General features: G+C 42.0%; 1 protein-coding gene and 1 long non-coding RNA gene across 3 annotated transcripts in view; one reads left to right on the top strand and one right to left on the bottom strand.

The window, feature by feature from the left end:
- The window catches only part of MAML2 (mastermind like transcriptional coactivator 2), a 344064-nt gene that overhangs the window by 320892 nt on the left and 8400 nt on the right, over positions 1-14772 (bottom strand). The gene's annotated exons all lie outside the window — the stretch shown is intronic.
- LOC140615210 (uncharacterized) lies at positions 9401-14107 on the top strand. The gene is made up of 2 exons (XR_012016005.1): positions 9401-13525; positions 13841-14107. It is a non-coding gene; the product is annotated as an uncharacterized lncRNA (long non-coding RNA).

Genomic DNA, 14772 nt, shown 5'->3' on the forward strand with positions numbered 1-14772 from the left:
TCCTAAGTGCCTAGAACAGTGCCTGGTATATCTTTGATGCTCCATAAATACAGGGAACATGAATGGATGGCCTAATTTTAGAATAGTCAGTGGTATAACCTTCCTCAAAATCACAGTAGGGGAGATGGTACCTGGGCTTCTATACTGGTTCTCACTCTCTTGGATCACTGCCTCTGGAGGACTCTAGCTGCTGTGACCTGAATACCTAAGCAGCCTAAGGACAGGCCACAGTGGTGAGGAACTAAGGCCTCTGGCCAATAGCCAACGGAGTGCTGCCCACAACCATGTGAATGAACTTGGAAGCAGATCCTCCATCCCCACTCAAATCTTGAAGTGACTTCAGTCCCCGCCAATGATTTGAGTACAATCTAATGAGAGGCCCTGAGCTAACCTTTCTGAATTCCTAACCCTTAAAAACTGTGTGAGGTAAGAAACGTATACTGTTTTCAGTGCTATGCTTTGGCATTTGTTATGCATCAACAGATAATACAATTATCTACTCTCATCATCTTATTAACATGGCAACTGGCATCTGACTTTTGAACAAAAACCGTAATAAAAAATTTTTACAGGAAATTCCAAGAGCTCAAATCTGCAAATTCTTCTCCCTCCTTTCTGAAAACATAAATATGTGTTCTTCCTTCTGATATACTATGGCCTCTTCCTTGCTACTCACTGAACAGTTATGCACATATGTAACTACAGTAGGGCACAGATGCATTATAGTTGTGTTATTCTGAAAAAGGTCCAGGTAGGGAACAGTATCCATCTCCCCCAAGAGAGGGAAGAAATATTATTATGATTTTTTAGGAAAAATCTTCTTGCTGACAATAAATTAATTTTGATTTTTAAAAACTTTTTAGGCACTTACATTCAATACTGGAGGAAATACAACTCATAAAACAATTAGATACATTTCAAATTGAATAAGCAATACGAAGTCAATAAGCATATAATAATATATGCCTAGAAGGGTAGCCCTGAGACAGAGCCAGTTGAGATTTTTCTGAATAGGCAAAGTGCCCAGAGTGGTACCTCACTCAAAAAGTTGTGCAAGGAACATTCATCAGTAGGAATCTCCAGCTCATCCCACAGAAGCTACAGGGAGCTTCCTAGGATGGCCCAGGGAGATAAGAGACATGCAAAGCAGGCGAGATGATTTCATGGCATGATGTTTTTCCATCAAATGGTCATTGTGAGTTCGGATATCTCTATGAAATACCTACATCTCAACAGGGGGAAATGGAATAAAATGGAATTAACTCCTTGTTATACTGATTGGTGAATGCCACCTGTCAATTAATGCCCTACCACAAAACTAACAATGAGATACACTCAATGGAAGGGGGTCATTATGAAAAGCATTACTTAGAGTATCACCACAGCCCCCAGAGCAGCTCTGTTCAGCCACCTGAATAGTGAAACTTTTAGAATCTTAAATCACAGGAGAAAAATATCAAAGTTTTGAACATTTAAATTCTTGAGGCTCCTGCTTTATGGCTGTAAGTCACCATCTCCTCAAAAGATTAGTATGTATGTTGTTATACTTGCCCAAATTCCTCCCAGAGATCAAAGAAACAGCCATATTTGTGATCATCTTTCCTTCACCAAATTTCTGAATACATCTATGTATCTAGAAGCCAGTGAGAATTTGGGATATTATTTGCATCCTCATAATGGAACTAGGAAAGTCTCCAAAATGTAGAGTGTCCAGTAGATGTGTCTATAGAACACTTTTATTCTAAATAGAGAAAACGTCAAGGGCAGGAACAATTTCCTCAGTATACTGGACTGTTCTCCTTAGTCGTTCTGGTCGATCATGTAAGTTATGTGTAGCAGCCATCCCCTCCACAAGTGTTTGATAGGCATCTATCTATCAAAGTAAAATGACCTAGCAGTTACATCTCTTCTTCCCCTCAAATTACCAGGATGACTGGACCATCAAATTAAGCCACTAAATGCCAAATTAACTTTTTTTAGATCAAGCATAGTTTTGAGTTAGATGAGTGGAAAAATAGTCCTGAAGTCTGAGCTTCTTTTTTTTTTTTTAATAACAACTTTTCAACAGTTAAACTGCTTTTGGTAAATATCAATAAAGAAAGTGAGCCCCAGTCCCAGCACATGTTTACGACTAAGTGAAAGGCTCTTAAGAATAGGGTGTTTGATGGACCACTGCCAAAATACGAACTCTAGCAGTCCGGAGTGTACAGCTAATAATAAAGAGTCAGTGTTACTATGAAAATCCCCAAGACGAAGCTCCAATTCAGCTCCAGCCTTTTCACCAAGATGTTCCTCACAATGACACAGGGACATAAATTTGGAGTTTGAGGTCAAGGTGGGAGGAGAGGAACCTCAAGATGGGGGTGGGGGGGTCACTGAAAAACAAAGTTAACAGATTTTGCTGGACTGACTCAAAACTCAAGTGCAAAACAGAACACAAAGAGCTCAGCTGCTGGGCAGCCCTGGTGGCCCAGCAGTTTAGCGCTGCCTTCAGCCGGGGGCGTGATCTTGAGACCAGGGATCCAGTCCCACAGGCTCCCTGGGTGGAGCCTGCTTCTCCCTCTGCCTGTGTCTCTGCCTCTGTGTGTGTCTGTCATGAATAAATAAAATCTTAAAAAAAAAAAAAAAAAAAAAAAAAGCTCAGCTGCTGCTGCGGGGCTGCTTGCTTTTTAGAAAAGAGGAAAAATGTTCAGGTAGATAACAAAATAGACAACAACAGCCCAAGGTGAAGGAAGTATGTGAGGCATGAAGAAACCCATGTGTGCTTTCTCCTAGGATTCCCGATCCTAGAATGAACAGTCATACAAAAAGAGGAAATTCTGGGATGTCTTAAGACTGGCCACTCTGTGTGGAGTGATTGCACTGGCCTCATTTTGGTGGATTCTTCTTCTCAGCCCCATGAGCCTCACCCTCAGGTCCTTTGGCCCTCGGAGAACCTGACCAACGGTGGAGTCTGCCCACACTGAATAAGCACAGATGCCATCACACAAAACTCCGCATTCAATTCAGAGGGTTCCCATACTCAAGATGTCATGTCATTACCTGCCAGGGAGAAGGAAGCTACTGATAAGAAAGCATTTCCTAAGAGAGCACAGAACTTGTCTTACTCGCTTCTCTAGTCTGGGTGCCTAAAGGGGAGCTTGGACATCAGACCGCAATACACGGCTGTTAAGCTTTTCTGTTTTCAGAGGCAGCTGTGGCAGAATTTGATTCCCCAAAAGAAAGCTCTGGCGGTCTCCTGCTTGGGGTGTCACTTTCCCATTTCCCTGCTGTCGCTGTCTCTGCTTCTCCCAGAAATGGACCTTCCTCAGGGCACTGATCATGAGTGATGGTAGCTGCAGGACTTCCACAGGAAAGGGGCTCAGGGGCCATCCGGGTCAAGTCAGGGAGGGAATGAAGCCAAGTTCGCACTGCACTTTATACAATACTGAAAAAAAAAACAAACTCAGTCGCCTTCCCTGAGCTCTCACAGAAAGCAGTTTCTCTTTTTTCTTCTTTTAGAATATTTTATTATTCATTCATGAGAGAGACAGAGAGGCAGAGACACAGGCAGAGGGAAAAGCAGGCTCCATGCAGGGAGCCCGATGCAGGACTCGATCCCGGGACCCTGAGCCAAAGTCAGATGCTCAACCGCTGAGCCACCCAGACATCCCAAGAGAACAGAGGTTCTAATGCCTTCAAGGAGCTTACCCATCTTCAAGGCACTTAGAGCCTAAAGTTACAATTTATTTAACCTATTTAAACCTGACTTTATAAAGGGGTATCATTAGATACCACTTGAGCATTCCTCCATGGAAAACTGACATTTTCCTCCATGGGAAGAGTTGACATTTCATCAGAAATCTATATTTAAGACCCTCCAGATCTGGGTTCCTGATCCTGAAGAATCCATTCCAGGGACTTGTCAGCCATGTTGCCTTCTCTCTGCCCATGGCAGTTAACAATAATGAGCCACCATGGCCCCCTTCCCACCAAGCTTGGATATCACCTCATATAATCCTCCTCATAGCTCTCCGCGTGGTTACTACCAACCTCTGCTTCCATGCAAGTCAAAACCTATTTGTCACTCACAGATTCTACATATTCAAGTGTGTTCCACCTCTTGAAAAAAACAAGAGCCTGGAAACGGTCTCAAAGAGTAATCTGTAGCCCCTAGGCATTCATTCTGAATTTCATCTGCACCTCCAGCAATGAGTCAGCTTGGGGTGCCTGGCTGGCTCAGTGGTTGAGCGTCTGTCTGCTTTTAGCTCAGGTCATGATCCTGGGGTCCTGGGATGGAGCCTCTTGTCATCTCTCAATCCCACTGAACAGGGAGCTTGCTTCTCCCTCTCCCCCTGCTTGTTCTCTCTCTCTCCCCATCAAATAAATGAATAAAGTATTTATTTATTTTTTTAAAAAGATTTTATTTATTTATTCATAGAGACACAGCTAGAGAGAGAGGCAGAGCCCAGACAGAGGGAGAAGCAGGCACCATGCAGGGAGCCTAATGTGGGATCCCCGGTCTCCAGGATCACACCCTGGGCTGCAGGCGGCGCTAAACCACTGCGCCACCGGGGCTGCCCTGAATAAAGTATTTAAAAACAAAAACAAAATCCCCAATGACTTAGTTTTACTCACTACTGATTTTCAAATGTCTTGCTGCACATAGGCTTCCAAACTGAGGCCTGGGTTGTGTGTGAGCTGGAGTCTGAGATTATCTGTGTAATGACCTTCTATACGCAGTAGGAGACTATAACTAAACACACGGGAGGTGGCAACATCCCACTCTGTTCAAATACTGCCTCTACCATTCGTGGCTGAGTGATCTGGGCACGTTCCTTCCTCATCTGTCAAATGGAAATAAGATTGTACCTAGTTCACCATGTGATTGTGAGGACACATGAGTTAATATTCTAAAAACACTTAGAAGAGTACCTGACAGAGTAAATACTTAATGAAGGTGTTTTAAAAACAAAACAAAACAAAACAAACCCTGAACCAAAAGGAAATCTTCAAGGTCAGTGTTTCACATCAGGTGTAAGGTACATTTAGTCAGAAAAATGTAAAGGATTGGGATCCTTTAAAAATTCATGCTCACCACAGTTTAATTTCAACAAACATTGGTAAAATGCTTGCTTACTACATATCTGGCATTACTGTCCCCTAGAAATACGAGGATAAATAAGGTACATCTCCACTTTGAAGGAAAATGCCATCAATTATGAACTCTTGCACTTTCTCCAGGTAATGAGAAAACACCCATCAGCATGAAAAACAGATTCAACCTGGATCTGAATAGATTCGAAATCACTTTTCAGCAAAGAGCTGTAGGTCTCTCCCTTAAGTTCCATCAAAGATATTCATTCCAAAGTAAGCAACAGCACAGAGAAAAACTTAGACCAATCTTGGTTACAGAGACAAATCTGCTTCTCTGATTCAGATCAAGTTTCTATTCATAACAACCTTGTAACCCTCCCTCTCCAGACCTATGAGGTGGCTCACTTGATCCACAAGAAACATGGGTAGCAAAGTGTGGGCTTTCACAAATTTAAAACAGTTCTTTCACCTTGACTTGGCTTCTTACAAATTGATTTTTAAAAAGAAAAAAACAAAACAAAACATGACTCCCCCTTTTCAGCCTCTCTTATTGTAGATTTGATGTGCCCCGGGTGTCTGACATCCTCATTCCATTCATGATTGCCATTCTTTCTAGGAGAGTCATTGCTTCAAATTATGTGTGGGTATGCTTCTGGAAGTGCAGGACATAAAATGTCCTCATCTTAGATGTAAATTCAGTGATGTATTTGGGACTTGATCCCTCAACTTTGAAAGCTGTGCGCCCCGGACAGACAGTCCCATGGATCAGGAGGGTAATGTTTGCTCACTTGCAGAGTTAGTGCCGGCCAGTTTGAGTCCCTTACCAGTCTCTAAACTGGGCATAATAATACCCCAGAGAACAACTGGATATGTGTGTCCATACTTTGTAAACTGCAAATTTGTTATTCAAAAGTAAGATATTAGCATTTCTCAACTTCTCTGAGTCTGTCTCTCATACGCAAAATTTTAAAAAGCTGCACTTGCCTTATTTATTTATTTATTGTTTTAGAGGGGGAAGTGGCAGAGGGCTAGAGAGAACCCTACATAGGCTCCCCACTCAGCACTGAGCCCAACAGGGGGCTTGAGCTCATGATCTTCAGATCATGACCTCAGCCAAAATCAAGAATTGGACACTTAACCAACTGAGCCACCCAGGCGCCCCCATGCATTTGCCTTATTTATAGCACAGGGTTTCTGTGTGGGCAATATTGGTTGTGTTCAGGTAGGGGGATATTATTATAATAATTGCAAAGACCAGTTACTGTTCTAACCTTCCTCCTGAGAACCTACTATGCCTCTACTTCCTTTTGGTCCCAATGTTAATTTCCTATTTGTTTTCTCTTGCTAAGGAGGGCAATATTCTTCTTTTCCTCAAAGGGTGCCTGTCAGTAGTTTTTCTTTAACTCTCAAATCTCAGTGACTTCTAAGGAAATGATCACAAGAGTTCCGAGGCACAGAAGATGCTGGTATGACCACCTTCCTCCCTAGGAGCATGGGAACCAGCATTCTGCACAGAGGAAAGCCACACACCGCCTGGACAGGGGAGATCACTGTGCAGGCGGTGGTCCAGGACCTGGCAAAGAAGCCCATCTCCTACTCCAAGGGTAGTTGTTTGTTTATGCTTATCACTTTCTACTTCCTGAAGCATTTCCCAGATCTGCTTCTGTTTAATTTAATCCAAATCAATATCCAATCAGCTGCTTTAAAGAACAAAGAGGTGTGTGCTGTATCACTAGTTGCATTTATCTCATTGTGTTGTTTGTTTTATACACGTCCTCCCTCACCCCACCCTCTTTAAAATATAAACTCCACCAAATAAGAACTTGGTCTCTCCCATGTGGCACAAAGGACTAACACAGGACCCAGCGTATAGCAGTCACTCAGTATGCAACCTCTACTCCATCATCCTTACCCTTATGTGGATGTTTGTTACTGATGAGAGGCTGGGCTTTAGAGTTTCAATCTGGGAAAAATCTGAAATGATTATCATGCTCTTGCGTCTTTCAAATGGTTGTAGCAATGGAATCATGTTTTTAATCACATTAAGGCGTATCTATACCTGGGGCACCTGGGTGGCTCAGTGGTTGAGCGTCGTCTGCCTTTGGCTCAGGTCGTGATCCTTGGGTCCTGGGATCGAGTCCTGCATCGGGCTCCCTACAGGGAGACTGTTTCTCCCTCTGCCTATGTCTCTGCCTCTCTCTCTGTGTCTCCCATGAATAAATAAATAAAATCTTTAAAGAAAAAAAACGGCATTTCTATACATATACCTATAGATATGCCAGTGACAGAGGGTTGTACGGGACCCCGGTTTCACGTGTCTGCTATCCATTATGCCCATCAGAATGTTTTTGGGATGTGGGTTTGTTTTCCATTTTGTAACTGCCTTATCAAAAAGCAAGTGCCCTTCCATTCTAACCCTCCTCATACTGTACTCGTTTCCTGCCAAATTTGGGGGATCATTTGTATTTTAATTTTGTAATCTATGGCTCTATACTATTGAAAGGCTCTCAGTCCTGTGGGGTCTCCTTAGTATGTATGTGATTTTTCATGTTGCAATATCACATAGATGGGACGGCCCGGCTTTTGCTCTTAATAAATGACCTGAATAAGTAAAAAAAAAAAAAAAAAAAATATATATATATATATATATATATATATATACACACACACATATGTGTATATATATGTATATACCTTAGTATGATTAAAAACTTGGTGTTTTATATATATATATAATGCATAATCAAACAGGAGGTGGGTCCTTTGGAGGCCCATTGCATGTTCTTTCACCTCTCTTTGGTACCTTCATTCCTGAAAGACTCATAAGACATCTCTTGTTTAAAAGCCATTGATCTGGTCATTCGCTCAACAAATATTTACTGTGGACCCAAAATGCTCCAGAAACTGCTAGGGCCTAAGACACGTGTAGTGAACAAGACTGACAAGCTTCCCGGTTTCAAGAGGCTAACGTTCCTGGAGGGGAGGATAGGAAATGCACCCACTAAACAAGGAAGTGACATAAATTCAGATAGTGATAAAAGTTATGAAGACAACACCTTTGTAGTAATAGGAAAGGAGGAAAGAGAAAGCGATTTGATCAATCATGTGTGTACATGAGTTAGGGTAGCCAGGGAGGTCTCTCCAAGCAGGTGATATTTGAGCTGAATCCTATATGCCAAGAACAATCCAGCCAAGCAATGTGCTGTGGAATACATTTTTGGGTTGCAGATGGGGAAACTAACAAGCAAAGGAGGGGCTTTTGGCCTTTTGACAGGCCAAAAGGTCATTCTGTTAGTTTAGCAGTAAAACTTGGACCAGAATGGAGGTGCCTTGTCACTCAACACTTAACTACTGTGATACAATGTTCTCTTTCCTAGTTTCTGCAATTTGGCATACTCTTGTCTTCTGGAGCAATTTCCTTAAAAACTGATCTTCTTTCCCATACTCTTTAAGGTATTTCTTCATTCTAGCTAAGTCACCCGTGTAACCAATTTGTTAACAATCATGGTAAAAAAAAAAAACGTATATGGGGAGGGGTGTGTGCATGCACACATGTGTTGGGGATCTGGGTCCCTAGAAAAACTAGAGAGTTTAAAGTTAGTAGGAAAAAGTCATCTCTAAGGCTGCAGTCTAACAGATAATGAAGCTGAGTACCCTTGGAAACAAAATGAAACGACAGCCCCAACCAAATGACCCTCTTGGCTTCCTGCTAGTTACATCTTGTTTTGTGGAAAAAAACAAAAAAAACAAAAAAAAAGCACTGGACTGGCGTGGAGTCCAAGTTGGGATCCACAGATCTGAGAGTCTACAAATTATAAAGATGCAATATGCAGAGCTATGCTCTAACTAGATCAAGAGCTAGGCAGGGTGGGAATTATGCTATCAAAGAAATCCTCTAGATTTAGTATTTGGTTGGGTAAATTTTCCTCGGTGGATTTGTTTGGAGCAGATCCTGTACATTCCTTTTTTCCAGTTCTATTAAATCCCTAAACAGATCTGAGTTTTAAGGGCTTATGGCTGCCCCTGGGAAATAGGTGATTACACTCTCTGCTTAGGGTTTTAGTGATAAGAAGAAAAAAAAATGAGGCAGTGGATTGAATTCCCCTCCCCCAGACCAATTTCTCGGTGACTCTCTTTTGTAGTTCCTCTTTAAAGCAGAAACATATTTTTAAAATGAAGTGGTGACACATATAAAATCCCATACATTAATCTGTGCTTTCCAATCGTGTGTATACGAGAGAGAGAGAGAGAGAGAGAGAGAGAGAGAGAGTCAGATTAGTCAATTCCTAAGGAAGGCAGGCTCTGTAAGAATATTTTCCTTTTTGTTTCACATTTTAGATTTCATGAATTATTTCACAGGGGTACTCATTTGGGGATCTCCTTCGCCCCCAGAAATGTTCCACGGGTAGCTGGGATAATCTGGGCAGACAAAACCAGTACTTCCTCTCAAAATAAAGTTAATGAGCCAAACTCTAGGCCTACAACTGTGTTTTTCATCCTGGAGCCCTAAACTCCAACAAACAGGGTCAGATATGCAGTGATCTGTTCATGACGCCCAGGAAGAGCGTTAAGCAATTAATAGGGCTGGGCGCTCGCCCTTTGCCACAACTGGACCTTGCTCCCAAGATTACTTCAGACCCTCCTCATTAGCATTTCCTTTAGAAAACAAAACCTCCTCCCTCTTGCCACCTTTCCTTCTCTCAGTTCTTCCTAACAGATACATTGAAGGGCAGCCTGAAAAGTGAAAAACCAAAGTGAAATACCAGGGAACTTATTCAAAGGATATCCACCCAACGGGAGCGCCTGTGAGGTGATAGAAGCCACTCGTTCCAGGTGGCCTTTATGATTTTTCCAAGAAGGAGAGCAAGTACCAAGGAGGTAAAAGGACTTGACTCAGTTGCCCTACTAGTTAGTATCACTAGGGACCTTCAACATCCAATTCCTGGGCCAGTACTCTGGCACCATATCACTAATAAGTATATTAAGTAGAATATAGTGTCACTATATCACCTTCCTCTTTGTTTATTCACTTATTGTTGAAGTAGAAGATGGAAAAAAAATGAGGGACTCAGAACAATGTGCAACCAAAAGAAGAAGGAGGAGGAGGAGGAGGAGAAGAGAAGAAGAAAAGAGTCCCGAAACACTGCTCTTCAAGATGGAACATGCTTACTTTCCCCCCTGTACGCTGTTGTAGGTTGCAAAGTCTTCTGTGACCTAGAAGATCGAATGCAATTACATTGCCCATCTATATTTGCTATGCTGTTTGAATCTCCCAAGGGCAGCATCGCAGTACAAGGGGAGTGACATCTTTATGAGGTTAACCCTTTTCTATTTTAAGGGTAGACTACCGAAGGCAGATGTGTTCTCTGGAGCGTAACAAGAATGCTGGAAATTTGGTAGTTAGGAGGAATGACAGCACCAGGCCATCATCCAGGAGGGAGAAAATAAATTGCTGTTCAGAGGAACGGTGAGCTGGGGGAGCCTAGAAGAATGTCGATGCACACTAAGTGAGAGTGACAAAGATGACAAAGGAAGGAGGGCTCAAATTAGAGCTCAGTGACAGAGGAGAAAGCAAGGAAACTAATGTTCCTGAACTCAACCGTGTGCTAGGCCATATGCAAGGTACTCCCATGTATTATCTCATTTAATCCTTGCAACCTTCCAGACAGTTTCTATCACCGTAAAAAGCAGAAAATGAGTCTCAGAGATGTTAAGTAACCCAGTGCAGGGGGAATGCAGCTCAAAAGGGGGAGCCATCGCCCCTGCTAAGGTTTTCCAGCTCCGATTCAGTTGACCTTTGCCAAGTTACAAACCACCCCAAAAACCTTCTAGCTGCAAACTTTGATGTGCTATTTCCCTTGATTCTCTGGGCCAGCTAGATGGTTCCTCTGCTGATTTCACCTGGGCTCACTCACTCATGGGGCTACACCACGTCAGAGGACTGGCTGGCCCAAGGGGGCCTCATTCTTGTGTTGGCAGCTGCTGCTGGTCAGGAACAGGAGTGCCTTGGTCCTCTGCATGTGGACACTCATTCTTTAGCTGGCTACACAAAGTCCTCTGTGTGGTGGTCTAGTGCTCCAAAAAGATTCTTTTTTTTTTTTTAACTGCCTTACTGAGGTATGGTTGACACATAAAGTGCTATGCATATTTAATATATACAACTCTGTAAGTATGGGGTAAGTGTACACCCCTGAAATGGTCACCACCATCAAGGCCATAACCATATCTATCGCCTCCCAAACTTTTCTCCTGACCTCTTCATTATTTTACTATTATTTGTGGTAAGAACACTTAACATAAGGCTCTCCCTCTTAACAAATGTTGAGTCAAGGAGGGCTTCTTAAAGTTCATTCTCACAAGTAGCACAGTGTCATTTCTGTCACATTCTACTGGTTAAAACAAGTCACAAGGCCATTCAAGATTTGGAAGGGGGGCAGCGATGGCATCTAGTTTTCAATGAGAGGAGTAGTAAAGTCACATTATGAAGGGGCATGTAGGAGGGAATCACTGTGATCATTAGAAGACAATCTAGTAGGCTCTAAACTCCCTGCTTTTTCCACTACCAATATGTTAACAGAAATTCCCAAATTGCCCCTATTGTTTTTATAGATTTGTAAAAAGGTTCTTAATAAAGGGCACCTTGGTGAGCACAGTCGGTTAAGTGTCTGACTCTTGGCTTCAGATCAAGTTGTGATCTCAGTGTCATGATCTCAGGGTGGTGAGATCAAGCCCCAGATGGAGCCCCCTGTGCTCAGCGGGGAGTCTGCTTGAGACTCTCTCTCCCCCTCTCCCTGTACTCCTCCCCCCACCACACATGCTCTCTCTCTTTCTCAAATAACTAAATAGATCTTAAAAAAAAAAAAGTCCTTAATAAAAGGACAGCTCTTTATAACCTAGAATAGTAAACTTGGGTTCTTGTCCAGCCTCTACTACTCTTTTAAATAGGCTTTAATTTTCTCATCTGTGAATAAAGAATTTGGTCTGTTTTCTCTCTAAAGGCTTATGCTACCCTATACATTGATAGAATAACATCCTATTTTCAGATCAGTATGAACTGGCTCTCTTGGGAGCTGGGCAGGATGGAGATGAGGAATGACCACAGATGAGAAGGCTTGTATTTAGCATCCTCCCTTTCATTGCTGTGGCTGCAGGATTTGGGAGGCAGTGAGCAAAGGAAACTCCTTTGCTCCTGCAAGATTTTGCCTTCACAATCTTCCATGACCTGGGTGCTGCCCTGACCATTTGCATTTATTACATGCTAAGCCAGCTTGGGTCCTCCAGCATTATACCAAGGATTAGAGTACAAGTCCTTGCTCTAAGGGCTTCCAGACCTAGTTAGGAGAACTATTGTTGTTGTGCACAACAATTCCTATGCAACACACACTTACACCAGCTAAGCAGACAGTGGAGGTGAAAAGGCTCCTGAGCTGCTCTCTTCCTGAGGGAAATGGTTAGCTGGGAACTCTCTCAGAAAGATATTGTTGCCTGTCTATGGAAGATCAAGTTCCCAAGGAGAAAACTAATGTTTAATTTAGCACAAAGACAGTTCAGAATCTCTCTCCGGGGGACTGAGCCTGCAAACAGATCCCCATGCAAAGAATCTAAGCGAGAAAAGGAAGGTCTCTCTGGTGCAGTGGCTACAGGACTTGGGCGCAAACTTCACTGAACTATTGCCTCCGCCTGCTGTTTCTGTCAGGAGGACCGCTGCTCTTCCTGTTTACTCTTTGGTCTGTACTTTGTACTTTTTCAACACTTCTGTGAAACAACCAAATGGGATAACACCACTAGCATATGCTTTTGTTGTCTGAAATTACATAGTGCAGTGTGGCAATCAGATGTGCAAGCCTTAGCTGGTTTAGTGAGTATTGGTCCACTTAGATGAAAAACAGTACCAATAAACTTAGTACCAATACTAAGTTTCTCACCTGCTTAGCCAGAGAATGCTTTTATTTTTACGTAATCTAGACTCCAGAGACCTCCAGAGATGAGCAGTGTACATTCTTAAGTATGGTAATCATCATTCCAAAGACACAGTACAGGTACATTCTGTATTCTATTAAGCCACTCCTTTGCACTCTGGTTACCACGGCTTTAAGAGATTATCCTGTGTACCCCAAAGATTCCTGGTACATTATTAGAAGTTGTTGCAAACTTTTGCCTGAAGTAAATTTTCAGAAAAGGAGAAAACCAAAACAAACAAAACCAAACCCAGGCATGTAATTAACTTTCCATTCAAATCCAGCAGAACCACCTGAAGAGAACATTGTCGTACAATGAGGATTCCAGGTGTTGGACTTCAGGTGGGTGACAGTTACCAGTGTTGCTGGGAAAGGCCCACAAATAAAACTGAGCCACATTTCTGATGGAAGAGGATTTGTAAAACCATGATGTGAATGATTTCCTATCAACATACGAACCTGCCATGACGACTCAGGAAGCAAGAACCCTGGTAAAATAATATAAAACAAAAGAAACCCAACATAAGTTGACTCTACATTTCCTAAGAATATTACACTTCAAGAGGAAGATGGGAATTAAGTGTAAATGATGGGGAATAAACACACTAACAAAAAAAATTTGACTATATTCTTTGTTCTGAATTAGAACCAATAAATCCATCCTTGCCCAGACATCATCCACCCAACAAGACAATTCCTATTCTTAACCTGTCACCTTCAACAAAACATCATGCTTTTGATTAAGAATTATCCTCAACAAAAATTACTTTGAAGCCTCGGCAATATTTTCCTCATGTTTCTTACAGAATCAACCTTTAGGAGGTACCGAGCAAAGAAGAGATTTTAAGCTAAGAACCACATCGAGGCACGAAATTTTCCACATGTTCCAGGTCCAGGTTGGGAAGAGGACAAAGTCCTGTTGCTGTTCATTTGAGGTTGCAGTGAGTTAACTGATTCCGTAGTGACTTGAGCCAGGGACCTGGCTTTCAAAAGCATAATTTTAAATCTCCACAGCAGGGAACTTCTAACTCCTTGTGACTCTGTGACCAGATTCACTTAAGAATTCTTCATCAGTCTGAATTAATAATTCAGTTAAATTGGTAAATTTGGACTAATCAGTTCTAATGATTCCAAACTCTCAATAAACGGTTTAAATTTCTCATTTACCCACAAAGCCTACATCCCACACTTGCTAGGCAACTGAATGGAAACCTGGCCTCTATTCCAGAAGAAGTCAAATAAACACTCTAGTTAAGTTCTAGATCAGAGGTCCTAGAATCCCAGGAATGGAAGGGATATTAATTGACCCTGTTCTCAAGAAGAACCCTATTAAAACCCATGCCAGGGAAATGTAAATCTATCCCAGATGACATCTCCATTTTAAATTATTTCAGGAAACTGGATGAAATGGCATCCATCACTAACCATTTTAATTAATATTAAAGAGAAAGGCCATGCCCCCACAAAATATCTCTGATACATTCTGAAGATGGAATCCTGAACTGGAAAAAAACATGAATCTGACTCAGGTATGTCACTTTTCACAATAACAACAACAGTGAAATTTTATTGAGCCTCTATTAGGTGTCAGGCAATAATCTCATTTAATCAACAATCCGAAGTAGTTCTATTAATATCATTCCATTTTATAGCTGAGGAAACTGAGGCAGGAGAGTTTAATTAACTTAACCAAGTGGTAGAGTTGTGATCTGAAACCAGGTCGTCTCACCTCTGATCC

This window comes from Canis lupus, chromosome 23 (assembly GCF_048164855.1).
Source record: "Canis lupus baileyi chromosome 23, mCanLup2.hap1, whole genome shotgun sequence".
Taxonomy (NCBI): Eukaryota; Metazoa; Chordata; class Mammalia; order Carnivora; family Canidae; genus Canis; species Canis lupus.